The following is an 18,492-nucleotide window of genomic DNA, read 5'->3' on the forward strand; positions in this document are numbered from 1 at the left end:
TGCAAATGGGTTAACACCTCCGTTGAGTTGGTGGTAAACTATTAATGTTTTGATCACAAAAATATATGCTGTAAGGAACATATATTTGGAAAAGACGCCCTAAACACAGTCCTTGCAAATACTGATTCCTAGCTGTATCCAAAGTCCATATAACAATTCGGAAACTATTTTCCGAATTGTTTATTGGCTTTAGTAAATTTCAGAAAGTGCTTTAGTGGTTGCAAACTCTCAAATGTATAGTTTCTTCGGGTTTCCAACCATTAAAAAGGTTTGTAGATGAGGCCTAAAATATCCTCAAAATAAAAAGGTACATTTCACCAACTATTCATGGTGCATTGGCGACCTGTAGAAAATGACATTTTAGTAATCCAAGACATATTTTAGATCTGGTAGCATTTGTTCAATTACTGACAAAATAATGTGTCTGATATATTGTCCATGCATTCGAAATGCTTTAAGCACTTATTTCACGTAACAATTATGTATGTTATTTAAGGCAATACCACAATGGAACATCTAAAATTCATCACTTTGCTGCTGATACTCTTTGTTTTTCCCCTAATAATTCTGAGCTCAACATAACACAATTCCCAATTTTTTAAAAGAAATACTTGCCACAGCATCATTACTTCTGATGTATGATTATTTTAGAATACTGTCACTAAAGACAACTGTACGGCTCAGGTGAATTGGCAAGATCCTGTTGGTGTTTTAGTCGAGGGTGGTGTGGAGAGCCACAGGGTATCAAAGTGTCTCTATTCTCTTCGAATAATGTGAAAATTAATATTTTCTCACGGCTTCAGCTCTAATAATCCAAAGTATGTATTTTGTCTTGGGGGAATCCAATTTCAACTGCTGCACAGAATGAAAATCCACAGATATGATAGAACCCCCATTGCCTCTAGGATATCTCGGATCTTAACGGTATTTAACAACTGTTCTTTTGCGCATGCCCTTACTCAAATAAGGAAAAGTAAAATGTGGCAGCAAAATTAAATCGGGGCCCTATTTTGCATTGGCAAAGGAGGCTTGTCAGAGCAGTTGTTTGTATGCACAATGGATGAGGATTTCGTTAAAAGTACCCTTCAATCTCATTTCAGCACTCACAAGATTTCTGTTGCCTCTTCTTTTGATAATATATGTTATGTGTCTGGTCTCCGCATATATTTACATGTTTCCCCTGCTACTGCTAAAATAATTATTTTTTCGTTTATTGCATAGGGCTGTCGCGCCGCACCACGCGGCGCGAGCCGAATGCTCGGCTCGCGCCGCGCAGCGCGTCCCCAGGACGCGGCGCGCCCCGAGCCTTCTGTGTACGGCGTAAGGCCCCAGATTTTACTTGGGGCCTCGCTCTGCTTTCTGTTGCGTCCCTGTTTCCCTCTGACCCCTCCTTACCTTATTTTTTTTCTTCTTTTTCTTCTTTGCCTTCTGAGGCATTTTTCTTGTCCTTTCTTTATGTCTTTCCCCCCTTCCCATGTTACCTTTTTCTTCCCAGCATTCCTTGTTCCTTATTTTCTATGGTTCCTGTTCTATTCTGTCCTATGTACTTCTTCCCTATCTAAGATGGTGTCTTTTTACTTCCTGTTGGTAATTTCCTGTTTCTTGGTATATAAGGGCTCTGTTTTCTCCCTTTCCTTGCGCTGCAACACTATCTGCTCTGATTGTGTCTTCGCTCCTGATTCTTAGCCTTCGGTTCTGAATCTTGTCAAATTCGTGTTTACCTGCATTTTTGTTTCTTTTTGATTCCTGGTTTTGTTTTTGTTTCAGGAATCCACTGTTTGGAGGTTTTTTCCCCCTTTTAGTTTTTTTTTCCCTCTGGCACTATTTCTAAAGGGCACGGTCTGTTCTTGGCGGTTCCATTGCCTACAGCACCGTGGCTACTAGAAAGAGTCGCCCCTTTCTGGGCCAAAGCCGAACCTTCAAGACCCACGCCACTAGATCTGAGGTTTCCAGGCGCAAGCAGCACGTGAGTCATGACAGATTGCAGCGCCAAACCATTCCGACGTCTTCTGACACCATGGATGATACGGTGGCGGCTGCTGCAGATCCTGATCCATCTCTTTTGACTACTATTCAACACCAAGCTCAGGAATTGCAACAATTGCGCAATGAGAATGCTGTGTTACGACAGGCTTTGGCCTTCCGCAGTGGCGATGTTCCGACTGTCTCCGCCTCTACTCCTCGTTTCTCTGGTGAACCAACTAAACTGCGTGAATTCCTGGATGCATTAACGGTGTACTTCGCCTTCCGACCTACCCAATTCTCTCATGACAGGACAAAGGTGGGATATCTTATCAGTGCATTATCCGGTCCTGCCTTGGCCTGGGCAACCCCGATGGTGTCATCCAACGACCCGGTATTGTCAGACTATTCTGCCTTCGTGACCCGCTTCAAACAAATGTTTAGTCGTCCAGGATTGGAAGCCTCGGCAGAGGAAGCATTATGTGATATCCAGCAAGGTTCCCAAGATGTCCTTCAATATATTACACGTTTCCGCCAGTTAGCGGCAGAGACCACTTGGGTGGAACGTACCCTGGTAACTTTGTTTCGCAGAGGACTTAAGGAAGAAATAAAGGATGAATTAGTACATTCCACCAGAGTTGAAGATCTTCGTGGCCTGATGGATCAAGCACTTTCCATCGAGTATCGTCTTCAAGAACGATGAATGGAGAAGAGAAGGAGTAGAGGATCTTCCCAGCCAAGCACTTCACGGATGTATCTACCTCGTTCTGAGGAATCTCGTCCCCCTGCTAGAGACATAGAAGGGGAACCCATGCAAGTGGATACTACTCGAGGGCCGCTCTCCGCTAGTGAGAAGGAAGACAGACGGAAGAAAGGATTGTGCCTATACTGTGGTTCTGCTGGTCACATGCTTCGTACCTGTCCTGTACGTCCACCAAGACCCTCGGGAAACGCCACTTCCCGTCCTCTGTAAGAAGGGAGAGGACGGGATCATCGGCTATACCTTCCATCAGTTCATTTAATGACAATACAACATACTTGTTCGTGTTACCTGTCATAGTACAACTACCTGATGGCCGCCAAGAAAGAACTATGGCATTATTAGATTGTGGTGCTAGTGGTATATACATGGATAAGACTTGGGCCACTAATCAACAGATTCCCACACAACCCAAAGACATTCCTGAACAAGTACACACCGTGGATGGATCCTTGATATCCTCAGGTCCAGTCGATACTACGACCTTGATGTTAAATTTACAGTTTGGTAATCATCAAGAACACATCTCCTTTGATCTCATTTCATCTCCCAACCATACCATTATTCTCGGAATTCCATGGTTTACAAGACATAATCCGTATGTGAACTGGGTAACCCGGACAATTTCCTTTTCCTCACAGTTTTGTCAAGAGAACTGCTTTGCTTTCGACAAATATTGGTCACCGAACAGATTAACACCTATTAAGAGTACTACGGAATATTCCATCAATACTGTCCAAGGAGTTCCTGAACATTATTTAGAGTTTCAAGACGTGTTTAAAAAACCATCCAGACCTGTATTACCTCCACATCGAGAGTACGATTGTGCTATTCCTTTGGAACCTGGAACAGTCGTTCCCTTTGGGAGGATGTATTCTCTCACGGAACCTGAAAAGGAAGTTCTTAAGGAGTATCTGGAGGAAAATGTACAGAGTGGTCTCATTGTTCCATCGTCTTCTCCGGCAGGGGCTCCTCTCTTTTTTGTACCTAAGAAGACCAAAGATCTTCGTCCTTGCCTGGATTTTCGAGGCCTAAATAAAATAACTATAAAGAAACAATCCTTTGCCCCTCATCAAGGATATTCTAGAGGCAGTCAGAGGGGCTCAACGTTTTACCAAGTTGGATCTTCGGGGTGCTTACCACCTTTTACGTATAAAAGAAGGAGACGAGTGGAAAACAGGATTCAGGACACCATTTGGTCATTTTGAGTACAAAGTCATGCCTTTTGGTCTTACGAATGCCCCTGCAATATTTCAAAGATTTATGGACTCAATATTTTCTGATCTCCTGAACCAGACAGTCGTAATCTACTTAGACGACATCCTTATTTTTTCCAGACATCCCGAACTCCATTCTTCTCATGTGAAACAAGTCCATCAAAGACTCCGAGCACATCAACTATCCTGTAAACCCGAAAAGTGTGAGTTCGATAAGACGGATGTCAAATATCTGGGTTATCATTTAAGTCCCACCGGCACAGCTATGGACCAAGAAAAGGTACAAGCAATTCTCGATTGGCCTTCTCCCTCTTCTATTAAAGAAACACAATGTTTCCTAGGATTAGCAAATTTTTATCGGCAGTTCATTCAAGACTTTGCTAAACAGACCAGCCATATAACTCATACTTTAAAGAAGGAAAATCTAAAACAGGGGTTTGTCTGGACTAAGGCGGCTGAAACAGCTTTTCAAGATTTAAAGAAGGCTTTCACTCAAGCTCCCATCTTAAGACACCCAGATACCAACAGACAGTTTATAGTAGTTACCGATGCTTCCGAAAGAGCTATTGGAGCTGTCTTACTCCAACTACAAGAGGATGATGGTCTTGAACATCCTGTTTTCTATTTGTCCCATATTCTCTCTTCAGCAGAACAACATTACTCAGTACTAGAAAGAGAGTTGTTAGCTCTGAAGACAGCCTGCATCGAATGGAGACAGTTTCTGATGGGTTCCAAGGAGCCTTTCGAGGTGAGAACAGATCACCGTAATCTGCAATGTCTACGTAATTTTGTATGCCAGAATAGTCGCCAGGCCCGTTGGGCCTTTTTCTTCAGTCAGTATGACTTTTACATCACCTATATTCCTGGATCTCAAAACATTCTGGCTGATGCTCTGTCTCGCCGTTATCCAGATTGTACTCCTTCCCCGTCTCAGTTTCTACTGGAGCCTAGTAAGATCATTGGAGTTGCTCAATCTTTTCTGGAGGAGGTACAACTGGAGTATTCTAGCCTGTCTAATAGCAAAATAGAGAAATTAAGAACCTGTTTATGCAAGAAAGAAGGATACTATTATCATCAGAATCTGTTATTCCTCCCTACTAACAGAGTTCGAGACAAGGCATTACAGATGTGCCATGATTCACCGGTTGCTGGTCATAGAGGCATCAAGGCCACACAAGAACTTCTTTCGCGATCTTTCTGGTGGCCTACCTGGAAATCAGATGTCGAAAGATACGTTCAGGCTTGTCCCATATGTGCTCAAGTCAAGATTCCCCGTACCAGACCTGCAGGATTACTACAGCCTTTGCCGGTTCCACCAACTCCATGGCATACTATTTCCACTGACTTCATGTGTTCACTTCCACCATCAGCTGGAAACCAGGTTATCATGGTCACTGTTGATTCTTTCACTAAAATGGCTCACTTCACTGCCCTAAAGAAGTTACCTACATCCCAAGAATTGAGCCAGATATTTATCGACCATATTTTCCGTCTCCATGGACTTCCACATACCATTGTATCTGACAGGGGACCTCAGTATATTTCCCGGTTTTGGAAATATTTTTGCAAGACACTAAATATCAATATAGCACTATCATCCGGTTTCCATCCTCAGACCAATGGACAAACCGAGCGTTTGAACCAAGGATTAGAACAATACCTTCGCTGTTTTTGTAATTCCACCCAAAGCAACTGGAACACTTATCTTCCTATTGCTGAATATTCCTACAACAATACTGTCCATAGTGCCTCCAAGGTCACTCCTTTTTTCTGTTCTTATGGATATCATCCTACCTCTTTTCCTACTTCTCCTCAATCTACCTCTCCTCTGCCTGCAATTACATCTTTTTCTAAACGTCTCCTGCAACTCCATAGGCTAATTAGATCTAATTTATTGAACACCAAGAGATATATGAAGAAGATCGCAGATAAGAAACGTGGACCCACTCCAGATTATCACCCTCTAGATAAAGTATGGCTTTCTTCCAAATTTTTGCCCTCTCGCCTTTCTCTAAATAAGTTCACGCCTCGCTATTATGGGCCTTTCCGTATTCTTCAGTTGATCAATCCTGTCACTGTTCGTCTTCGCTTGCCTCATACTTGGAAGATTCATCCGGTCTTTCATGTATCCCAACTCAAACCTTATGTCCCTGACCCTTTCTCTCGTCAGTTTCCTTGTCCTCCTCCTGTGTTGGTGAATGATGTACCTGAATATGAGGTTCAGGACATTTGTGACTCTCGCCTTTTTCACCGACGTCTTCAGTATATGATTCAATGGAAGGGATATCCTCTTAGTGAATGCTCTTGGGAAGATGCATCTTCTGTTCACGCCCCTCTTCTGATTTCTCGTTTTCATCGTTTGTTTCCCTTCAAACCTGGACCTTCGGGGGGGGGACCTACTGTCGTGCCGCGTGCGAATGCTCGGCTCGCGCCTCGCAGCGCGTCCCCAGGACGCAGCGCGCCCCGAGCCTTCTGTGTACGGCGCAAGGCCCCAGATTTTACTTGGGGCCTCGCTCTGCTTTCTGTTGCGTCCCTGTTTCCCTCTGACCCCTCCTTACCTGTTCTTTTTTCTTCTTTTTCTTCTTTGCCTTCTGAGGCATTTTTCTTGTCCTTTCTTTATGTCTGTCCCCCCTTCCCATGTTACCTTTTTCTTCCCAGCGTTCCTTGTTCCTTATTTTCTATGGTTCCTGTTCTATTCTGTCCTATGTACTTCTTCCCTATCTAAGATGGTGTCTTTTTACTTCCTGTTGGTCATTTCCTGTTTCTTGGTATATAAGGGCTCTGTTTTCTCCCTTTCCTTGAGCTGCAACACTATCTGCTCTGATTGTGTCTTCGCTCCTGATTCTTAGCCTTCGGTTCTGAATCTTGTCAAATTCGTGTTTACCTGCATTTTTGTTTCTTTTTGATTCCTGGTTTTGTTTTTGTTTCAGGAATCCACTGTTTGGAGGTTTTTTCCCCCTTTTAGGGTTTTTTTCCCTCTGGCAATATTTTTAAAGGGCACGGTCTGTTCTTGGCGGTTCCATTGCCTACAGCACCGTGGCTACTAGAAAGAGTCGCCCCTTTCTGGGCCAAAGCCGAACCTTCAAGACCCACGCCACTAGATCTACGGTTTCCAGGCGCAAGCAGCACGTGAGTCGTGACAAGGGCAGGTGAGTAAACTACCTCGACATACGACCTTGTGAATGTTGAATCATGTATGATGTTCAACACCCGCAAATTAGCGGGTCAAAAAACAGAGCTTTGTCTTTTAAGCCTCAAGACTAATTTATTTTAATAAAATTCACTTTGAGAGGAAAATATTTACCAACACCATTAAACTAAGAAGCCTGGACTTTATTTAAAGATCCGCATTTTGATTTCCCCGGCTACTTCAGTTTATTGTTTTTATTGCATTTTACTTATGTAGATCGTAACACTCAATGCATATTTAATGTGGTGTATGTGGCATGTGTTTTATGTGCGCTACAGCCTATGCCACTTGTAATACTGCTGACAGGATATTAGCTACGTTTTGATGGAGTACCTTAGAGACAGCAATTTAATTAGCCTTACATTTTTCAGATGATACTGCAAGCAATTTTTCCATAAACTCCTAAACAGAATAACATAGTGGTTTGAACTTATGACCACTTTAGTTCAGACAAGACCAACTCAGTATAATTAGCCAGACCATGTTTTGCTTGATATGAAAAATATAAATAACACTGTAGGACAACTTACAAAAAAATCAGTACTTTTAGTACCGCTTCCATCAAGAATCCCTTCTAGCATCCCCCTAAAGAAATAGACACTGTAGAGGTCCATTTCTTTCTCTGCTAGATGCTGATCAAGGATGCACCTAAATATATCAAACACTAGCACCTGAACAAAGTGGCAGTTGAATAGTTCTAAGAATAATCCATTTTTGCTACTTATATCCTTACTTTTACACTTACAGTGTTTTCTCTTTCTGCCACCTTTTCAACTTAAGTATGTAGAATTTTATTATTTTCAATCAATCAAATCAACCAATCAGGTTCTTGTAGAGCATGGCTAATCACCCATTAGGGTCTCAAGGTGCTGAGGGGTAGTAGGAGTTCAGTTGAAAAGCCACGTCTTGAGGTCCTGATTGTCTGAGGTGTAGCGGGAGAGCGTTCCAAGTTTTTCTGGTGAGGTAAGAGAAGGATCTTCCTCTAGCTGAGTTCTTGGTTATCTTTGGGGGTGTGGCCAGGGCCAGTAGGGTGGAGTGAAGGTGTCGGGTGGGCATGTGGAAGGTCAGGCGGTAGTTGAGTTATGCTGATGCGATATTTGGGATGGCCTTGTATGTGTACATGAGGAGCTTGAAGGTGATTCTTTTGTTGATCAGGAGCCAGTGAAGGTCTCTCGGGTGACTGGAGGCATGCTGGATTCTCTGTAGTTTCTTTTGGATCATTTGGGTGGTGCCTGCATTCTCCTGTACTCGCTCAGGATCCATTTGAAAATATTTTGGATTAGGCAGAGTGTGTGGATGCATGAGGATGAGACAGCATTGTCAGTTTATTGAGAGTGAAGGATGATACCGAGGTTGCATATGTGGTTGATTGATGTGGGGAGGGCTCTGAGTATTGAGGGCCACCAGGAGTCATACCAGGTAGAGGGGGTGCAACACAGGATGAGGACCTTGGTTTTGTCAGAGTTGAGTTTAAGGTACCTGTCCTTCACCCAGGCAGCCACTGCCTTCATTCTGTTGTGGAAGTTGCTTTTTGCTGTTGTACGCTTGTCAGTGAGGGAGGGGATCACCTTGGTGTCGTCGGCATAGGAGATGATGTCGAGTTCACAGTTTCTAACAATTTTAGCAGGCCATGTAGATCTTGAAGAGGGTGGGTCTCAGAGAAGAGCCTTGAGGAAGTCCCCAGCTGATGTGGGAGCCTCACTCTCTGGGTTCAGCATATTTTGAAATGCCCACTCTAGACAAGAATGTAGCCTTCTATAAGTTAACCATATCATTCATCTGAAAGCCTTTAAAATAACTGTTCACTCCCTAGACTAGCTAATCTTGCTTCTTCCCAGTGACCAGCATGTACTGTTCAGGACCTAGGGAATGTACATTCTGATAATCTGACTTCATACCTAATATAGTCATCAACCCTCAGTAAGCCATTACGTGACTCGTTACATTCATTCATGTATTTCTCAAATGCCAAGCTCACCATTTGACCCAGGAGTTGAACTAGACATTAGGTAAACAGATATATGGTTAAGTGACATTCACTTTGCATTACAAATTTGTGTGTTGGAAATGGTCCTTTCTGTTGGGTTATCCCCAAACATTTTGCCTTTCTCCTCCTATTTTTCTGACACTCTTTTTATAGGCTTTAGGACTCAGGACACTTTACCACTAAAGTGCTAAAGTGCATGTGCACTCTCCTCTAAAACTTGGTATAACTGGGTTACACCTGTTTGGCTTATTTATTTTACCTGTAAGTCTCTTGTAAAGTAGTATACCATGTTCCCATGGTCTGTAAATTGAATGCTACTAGTGGGTCTGCAGCTTTGATTGCGCCACCCACAGAAGTAGCTTTTCAAACTTATCTGAGGCCTGCCACAGCAGTGCCTGCGTGCACAGTTTACTGCCACATTGAGATGGCAAGGCAAACTACTTGCCAAGGCCTAAACTCCCCTTTTACCATACCTAAATCACCCCTAAGGTAGGCCCTCCATAGTCCTATGGGCAGGGTGCTGTGTATGTAAAGGATAGGGCATGTACTCATATGTTTTATATGTTCTAGTGGTAAGAAACAGCCTATTCCATTTTTCACTGCTGTGAGAGCTGCTCTTCTCATGGGTTAGCATTGGGAAATCCCTTATATGTCTAAGTAGTAATTTCTGATCTGTGAAGAGTAGCGTGGGGTTGTTTGGTATGTTTGGAAAGGTAGTGAAAATTCCTGCTTAGCAGTGTAGTTGGATTTTCCATTACTACTTTAGAAAAGCAACTTTTAGAAAGTGTGCATTTCTCTGTGCTTATATCTGTTGTGCAAGCCAAATCCAATTCAAATCTAGGGCAGAGTGACAACCACAGTAAGTGCATACTATTCATACAGCCATAACATAGGAGGGGCTGGGTGTGATAGAAGAGGCATCTGCATACTGATAGTCATCCTGGGCTGGGGAGAGGGGGTTTATTCACACCTTATATATCAATAGGCTGTATTCTGCCCTCACACAGTGGGCTGATTACCCCTACTGATGTCTGGAGACAGGCCTGGGAGGGAAGGGGGATGTGTTCCACTTGAAAGGGTTCCGTTTAAGTCACCCCTGACCAAAAACATTTTTGAGTATAAGTACAGAGGCCCTGACCCCATGATTTTAAAGCACTTTTGAGAACAGGGGCTTAACCTCTACCATGAGGACTTCTGAGCTGCAAAAGGACTCATCTGGATTGCTCTTCTGTTGTTGCCGTGCTACCTGCTGACTACTGGGTGACATAAAGGACTGACTGGATTGCTTTTCTGCTTGTTGTCCTGTTTCCAGCTGCTCCTTGCCTATGGGTCACCGGGTACTGTGGACTGCCAGAAAGAACCACCACTGTTTGCCCCAATGTGCTGGTCTACCTGTCCCTTCGTGCACTCCAAGTACCTCGCTAAGGAGCCCAGCACATAAGGAGCACTGTTTCCTGCTCCTTGACTGGTTCCCAGTGCTGTGGTTGTGGATTGCTTCATTTCTTTTCATTTGTGCACACGGAGTGCTTTACTGTCCCACAGAGTGTGGAGAGTACTCTGTGTATCAAGGAGCATGATGGCCTCCCCCCGGGGGGCACCCTGCCCCCCCCTCCTGCAAAGGAAACTGGAATATAGCCACTATGAGTCGGTGTTGTGCCGAGGCACCTGCCCCTGCCATCATCATCACTGCCTATCACTTTGTGAAACGCATAGGTAGGGCGCTTCACAAAGTATATATTGCTGCATTCTCCTAACAGTTGCATACAACGTTATTGTGCTGTGTTTTTCTGCTGTTCCTGAGCTCTTTTTTTTTTTTAGTTTTGGTACTTATTGGGGGTAAACTTGCCGTTAGATTTGCAGGGAATCAGGACCTTTGAATTTTACTTATTGTTTTATTTGGGGGGGGAGTGAAATTGGGGCCTTTTAGTTTTACTTTGAGGACTAGCACATGTCTAGTTCCTGCTCCTCATTTTGAAGCGGCCATCTTTTGGTGACTCCAGGCATTGCCTGTCTGTGCTGTAGCTCCCAAAAAGTCGGCCCTAGATGAGATGGCTAGGGAGCGGATGTGCAGGACCTTGGTAGGGTGCTTCACAAAGTATATATTGATGATTTTTACTAACAGTTGTGCACCATGTTATATTTTGATTTTGATACTTATTGGTGGAAAACTTGTTATTTAATTGAGGACTAGCACATGTCTAGCTACTGCTTCTCGTTTTGTGGCAGCCATTTTAAGGTGATCCCAGGCATCGTGGGTCTGCACTCTAGCTCCAGAATAGACATGCCTATTTAAGATGGCCCAAGAGCAGATGCATGCAGTGGGCACACCGATTGCGCTCCTTCTGCATGCCAAATGCAAGCCTGTCTGCTCCTGTCTGCGTCTGACTGGGGTCAGGGGCCAGGACCCCTGGTCTACGGCAACCAGAGGTAAGGGTCATACACTGCATACTTTTTAAAGTCATTGTGACTAGTCTGTAATACAAGCTGTCAGATTATTAACCCTTGGGTGAGCCCTCTGACCTGTATTTATTGCAACTTTGCCTGCTCCGATCTTATCAGTTGTTATGATGGTCACACTTCTCACCACTTGTCATGATCGATGAGAATGGTGCCCTGTATAGTAATCAGCCCGTCAAACGAGCATCATTTTACAAAGATATTTAATTTCTTTAATCTGAATTACCATTCTCTCCCCAAACACCAACATTTATTTAACTTTTTATGTGACTATAATCCAGATGCACCATTTCTTACTGGGACCGGCTACACGCAATATCCCTACCAGACATAATTGTGGCTCTTCCTACTAATTTTGTTCTAGTCAGGACAGATAAACAAGATAGGTTAGGTCAATGGTCTCTAAACTTTTTAATGCCGTGCCTCCCCAATTAAAAAATAAAAATCATTGGGCCCCCCTCAGAATATTTCACACTTGTTTTATCAAAATGGCAATGTTTAAAAATGTCTAAACCTATTTAAACATTGCAGTTAAGTATTGTTACCTTTTTAAAAATGCAATAACAAGCTTCTAATTAAAACAAAGGCATGTTATCTGCATAATGCTTTTTTTTGCCAGTGTCTGGCGCCCCTCCTAGGATCACTTGAGGCCCCCCTGGGGGGCACCCCCCAGTTTGAAGACCTTTGAGTTAGGTGGAGGTATTGCCATCATATATAATAAGGATCATTAATGTAAAATTGAAGAAATGTTGACCCCTAATTGCGAAGACCTATATTTTACCCTTGCTATTACTCATAATTTTACACTTTCTGAGGCCTTGATATATCGTTCCCCTGGGTACGGTGGAAAGTGCTTGAGAAATGCTAATTTCACTCTACTTGGGGATATTAATCTCCATCTCACTGATGTGAAGAACAACTTGGTCGGTTTGTTTATTGAGGATCTGAGCGTACTAATTTTTAAGGGTGAGTAGCAAACTCTACTCTGCCGTGGAGTTCACAAGTTTTACAACTCCACACTCTGCTTGGAATGCAGAGTTCAGCAGTGTAGAGGTGTTTTACTGGCATCCATCGCTAAATACAGTGTCCCCAGTAGCCATAGCATGTCTTAGACATGAGGACTTTGCAGTCAGAGAGAGAAATCAAACAAAAAGGCTCTTACCATATACCAAAATCATAATCCAAGGGTCACGGCATCCTTCATTAATTAGGAGACGCCAAAGTGGACTAGTACTACTGGTTACTGAGGTCAACTTCATCACATCAATGACCACAGAAAGACTACATCTCCTGGCAGGTCTAGTCTAGTGTCCACTAAGGCTGCGGGCAGCCAGTGAGGAGGTCGGGTTCAGATGAGCGGAATTGGAGTTCAAATGAAGCAGACAAATCAGTGCCAGGGTTACTCTTGAGAGTGGCTGTGAATTGCAGTGTTGACTGTGAGAGGCACAGGTCCACAGAGAGCATGCAGAGTGAGCTCAGGCAACCGTGGGTCCCTCCAATCCAGACCTGGCCATGCCTGAGCATACAGACTCCTGGCATCCCTAATCCCACCACCTCCCATCAACATACAGCAACCAAGGGTGGCCATCTCCCTCCTGTACAGCAGAGCCAAGTACGGAGGCCACCAGAAAAGCAAAGGAAATGTGGCTGCCTATGACATGGAAATGGTAGGTAAGGGGGTCATGGAAGGGTCGTCAAGGCCATGAAAACATACAACAGGTCATTCCACTCTGCAGGCTGGGCCTCCATTAATTTAAAACAACCTGCACACATTTACAGATGGTGCCGTTAATATTAAGATTTACAACAAACCACCTCTAACAAAAGCCAGGGTTGAAAACAAAACTAGTGGCTTGGGTGCTGTCCAGAAATACACCAGCAGAAACACAGACAAATCTGAAATATTAATGGTGGAGAGGTGGGCTTGTACTGATATTGGTGCTACTCCTGATAGCCTGGAAACAACACTGAACTTGAACTGTGAAGGGCAGGTCCACGTAACACTCTGAAAATGTACTAGCAAGCAATAGGGAAGCGTGAAACGAGGGGGCTGCCAGTGGATGAGCAATACTCTGCCTGGATATGGAGTTTTTTGGGAACTCTGCAGAGTTCCACAGAGTGAAACTCTATGAGCTCTTCCCAGGGCTACTATATTTGGCACATTATAATTCGGCACGCACTCATGTTGTGGGGCATCTCTTGGACCCCATTTTTTCCAATGTAAAGGACATAATTATAGCCTCTCCTCTTCTGCTTTGCTCATCTGACCATTTTGCTGTGCCTTGTAAGGTCAAGATCTCTTCCCATCATCCTACAGCATGGTCCAACTCTAAAACAGAATTTAGGAATTGATTCAAACTTGACATGTCAGCACTCAATGAGCACCTGCGCAGTGCTAAGCCTATTCTGTAACATCAGACTGATTTGGAACATGCCACAATTAATCACCGGCTTGCTGAGGCTATTTATGTCACTACTGCCAAAAGCACTGGTAGAATCCATCCCTGAGCTACCTGATTCACTGATGCACTTACACTAGAAAGAACTAGAAAGGAAATGCTGCAAAGTATTAAAAAAACTTTGGTGGAAGTCATATTCACAAGGCTAAGAATAAATCTAGGAAGACTTTACAAGTTTATCACACTCTCTATACGTCTACTCATTCTGCCTTCTATACAGTGAAAATAAGTAATGCTCACAATTGTCCAAAGACACTTTTTAAGGTGGGGAAACAACTATCAGATGCGGGTTATGCTTCTCCTGTTTTATCTCTATCGCAAAGGCAATGTGATGAGCTAGCTCTTTTCTTTACCCCAAAAAATTGAAGACTTCCACTCGCAGCTGGGAAGAGACTCTCTTAAAGTAGATACCAACCTAGCCATGAATGCTCTGAATCTGTATTTTGTGGAGGCTAATTACCTGTCAATGAAGATAGAGTGCAGCGCCAAACTAAGCAAGTGGCCTTTTTTAGATTTTGCATTTTTTATAGCGGTCTTTCTGTGCTCAAATCTGGATTTCAATTGGATCCTTTACCAACTTGCAAGCTTAGGTTACTGGACACGACCTGTTTAACTATGATATTGGAGCACCTTACTTCTTCTTTGAGGGAAGGGTTTGTACCTCAATGGTGGCAGCATGCCATGGCCTTTCCTCTTTGGAAAAAACTAATTTAGATTCTTCTAACCTGTCAAACCATTGGCCAATTTCTTTGCTACCTGCCTTTTCTAAAGTCTTGGAAAAGCATGTTTATGCACAGCTTACTGAATTTGTTGAGACCCCTAATTGTTTTATCCTTCGCAGTCGGGCCTCTTGGCCGTTACTGAACATATAAGATAACATCTGGATGGTGGTGGCACTGCTGCACTCATTCTGTTGGACTTGAGTGCAGCTTTCGACACGGTGTCCCTCCCAATAGTGGTCCAGCACTAAGGTGGCTTGTTTCTTTTCTAAAAGACCATGTGTTTCAGGTCTTTTTCTGATAATGTGCAATCTAACCCTCAAGCCCTGACCTCAGGAGTTCCTCAAGGCTCTGTCTTGAGCCCCCTGCTATATAGCATTTATATCTTCCCACTGCTAGAGCTAATAGAGAGTTATAGGCTCACCCTTTTCTCATATGCTGATGACACACAGACCATGTTTTTCTTGTTTTCGGGAAACAGAGCTTTGACCCATCAATCTTGAACCCGGGCTTGAGCAGAATATCCTTATGGATGAATAAAAACGGACTCAAGCTTAATTGTGACATGATTGACCTCATGGTTCTAGGCAAGAACACCTGTCTGTGGGGCCTTAGACATTAGCCAGAATTTTAAGTGCCTCTGCCCATCCCATCCCATCCCCTAATTTGAAAAATCTGGGCTTCCTCTTTGATGATAAATTGTCTATAAAACTGCAGGTGACTAAAGTAACTGCCACCAACTTTGCAGTACTCAGTTAGCTGAAAAAGATTATTTAGCTAATTCCCCTTGTGACGCAGAGGACTGTAATTCAGTCTCTAATTATATCTAGGCTACATTGCAGCAACATGCTCTACTTGGGTGCTGATAATCTACATCAGAGATAGCTTAAAACACTGTTGCCAGGGTGCTTATCCTGGGATGCTCACCAGGATGCTCACTTATACAACCCACCTGCACCTATCCTGCACCAGGAAACCTTTCTGGGTAGCTGAGCACTTTACAAAATTCAAAATAATAATAATAACTATAAAGCGTGGAGTCCTGGGTGGTGCAACTGCGCCTTACACCCATGGCGAATAGCTGCCTGGTTCCAAGCCATCGGAGGCATGTAACCACCCAAATCAACCCGGGAGCGGCACTAATTGAAGACTACCACTGCACGGCGTGCACAGTCAGCTGGACGGGAACCTACTTCCTCAACCCTGGTGCAGCACTCCTGTGGGCATGGCCCTCTGCCTCTTAGTTGCTCCAGTATATGGGGGGAACCCAGGGCAGTCTCCCCACTCTCCTCAACTGGGTGTGTGTGCCTCCCCCCCACATCACACCTGGAGGCCCTGTCCTTGCTTGCTGGTAACAGGGGATGGGAGAGGAGTTCTCAACAGAGGCCCCTGCTCTGGATATTGCTTCGAGCAAAACCACTATTATATGACCCCCTAAGGGACGCATAGGTGATCACACGCCTCATAAGGAAGGTTACAGTCCCCTTGCTGGACAACACATTTCAAAAGTACTGTAACACTGCTAGTAGCAGTTCATGGGTCACGGTGCCTATGGTCCACTGTTCTACTGAGGATGACGTTCTAGGGTTGGAGTGCTCATCATTATTCTGGGTGATTATAAGGTTTTGTTCCTTCATCAAACCTGATACCTGACCTTCCTTACTAAATACATCGAGATGTCTACATTGCCAGAATAAAGAGTAACATCACCATGACAGTATCCAAAGAATAATAACGATGGTCCACAAGCTGTCCTCCTGCGGTTCCTGCCCTAGGTATTTACTGGGGGCATTCTGCAGTTAGGGTCTAATCCAGGTGATGTTACTTTGGAGACAATGGGGGTTATTCTAACTTTGGAGGAGTGTTAATCCGTCCCAAAAGTGACGGTAAAGTGACGGATATACCACCAGCAGTATTACGAGTTCCATAGGATATAATGGACTCGTAATACGGCTGGTGGTAAATCCGTCACTTTTCCGTCACTTTTGGGACGGATTAACACCTCCTCCAAAGTTAGAATAACCCCCAATGTCTATTTGTGAAATATGGTAATGTATAGGTTTTGCTATTGCATATGCCATTTTACCCTGGCTTGTCAGAATGATGAGTACTAGCTCTGGAGTGGTTATCTGCATATGAACTATGCTGTTTATGTTGTTTATGTTGTGGTGGGAATAATGATATGTATAACTAATTGTTATTGTATACATACATATACATATGTATATATACCATAACAAGTTAGTCATACATATCATTAGTATATATGTACATATGTATATATAACATAACAAATTGCTCTTACATATCATTATTCCAACCACAACATAAGTTGTCACTCAAGTATATATATATATATATATATATATATATATATATATATACATATATATAAAAAAATATATATATATACATATTGTTAGAAATTGGGTCTTTGGTTGACAGTCAGGTTACCCCCTGTTCAAGCAAGGACCCTCACTCTAGTCAGGGTAATAGAGAATCACCCTCAGCTAACCCCTGCTTACCCCCTTGGTAGCTTGGCAGAGCAGTAGGCTTAACTTCAGAGCGCTAGGTGTAAAGTATTTGTACCAACACACACAGTAACTTAATGAAAACACTACAAAATGACACAACACCAGTTTAGAAAAATAGGAAATATTTATCTAAACAAAACAAGACCAAAACGACAAAAATCCGACATACACAAGTCAAGTTATGAATTTTTAAAGATTAAACTCAAAAATAGCGCTTAGAAACAAAAATGCTTCGATGAGATGTTAACACGGCGTCGTGACGGAGTCGTTCCCAACAAGCCAACACCAGCGGTGCCGGACACGGAGTCGTGTAGACCCCCAAGTACAGTACCTTTGGTGAAGAGTGAAAACAAGCCGATGCGCGAAACGTTGAATCCGCGCACTTTGAGCGGCGTCGGTCACAACGTGGTGCGGCGACTTTCACGGAGTCACGGACTTCAGCGGGGCTGCTGCTGTGTCGGGCCTGCGAAAAGCGTCGCGTTCCAGCGAAGGTCACGGCGTCAGGTGCAGACGGCGTTACCGGATTCAGCAGCGGCGTCGGTCCGAAGTCGGGCGAAGTCGATTTCCTTGGATTCCACCAGCTTTCCTTTCAAGGGCCCAGGGACTGGATAGGGCACCACTTGTCGGGGCAGGAGTCTCTCCATAGACTCCAGGTGCTGGCAGAGAGAAGTCTTTGCTGTCCCTGAGACTTCAAACAACAGGAGGCAAGCTCTAACTCAAGCCCTTGGAGATTTCTTCACAAGATGGAAGGCACACAAAGTCCAGTCTTTGCCCTCTTACTCTGGCAGAAGCAGCACTGCAGGAAAGCTCCACAAAGCACAGTCACAGGCAGGGCAGCACTTCTTCCTCAGCTATCAGCTCTTCTCCAGGCAGAGGTTCCTCTTGGTTCCAGAAGTGTTTCTAAAGTCTGTAGATTTGGGTGCCCTTCTTATACCCATTTTAGTCTTTGAAGTCACCTTTCTTCAAAGGGGACTCACACCTACTTGTGAAATCCTGCCTTGCCCAGGCAAGGCATCAGACGCACAGCAGGGGGTTGGAGCCGGCATTGTCAGAGACAGGCACAGTCCTTTCAGATGAGAGTGACCACTCCACCCCTCCCTCCTAGCAGAGATGGCTAATCAGGAAATGCAGGTTACACCCCAGCCCCCTTTGTGTCACTGTCTAGTGCGAGGTGAAAAACAACCCAACTGTCAAACTGACCCAGACA

General features: G+C 43.9%; 1 protein-coding gene across 21 annotated transcripts in view; it reads right to left on the reverse strand.

The window, feature by feature from the left end:
* Nucleotides 1–18,492, reverse strand: part of NRXN1 (neurexin 1) — a 1,474,248-nt gene that overhangs the window by 906,731 nt on the left and 549,025 nt on the right. The window lies entirely within an intron of this gene.

This window comes from Pleurodeles waltl, chromosome 5 (genome assembly GCF_031143425.1).
Source record: "Pleurodeles waltl isolate 20211129_DDA chromosome 5, aPleWal1.hap1.20221129, whole genome shotgun sequence".
NCBI lineage: Eukaryota > Metazoa > Chordata > Amphibia > Caudata > Salamandridae > Pleurodeles > Pleurodeles waltl.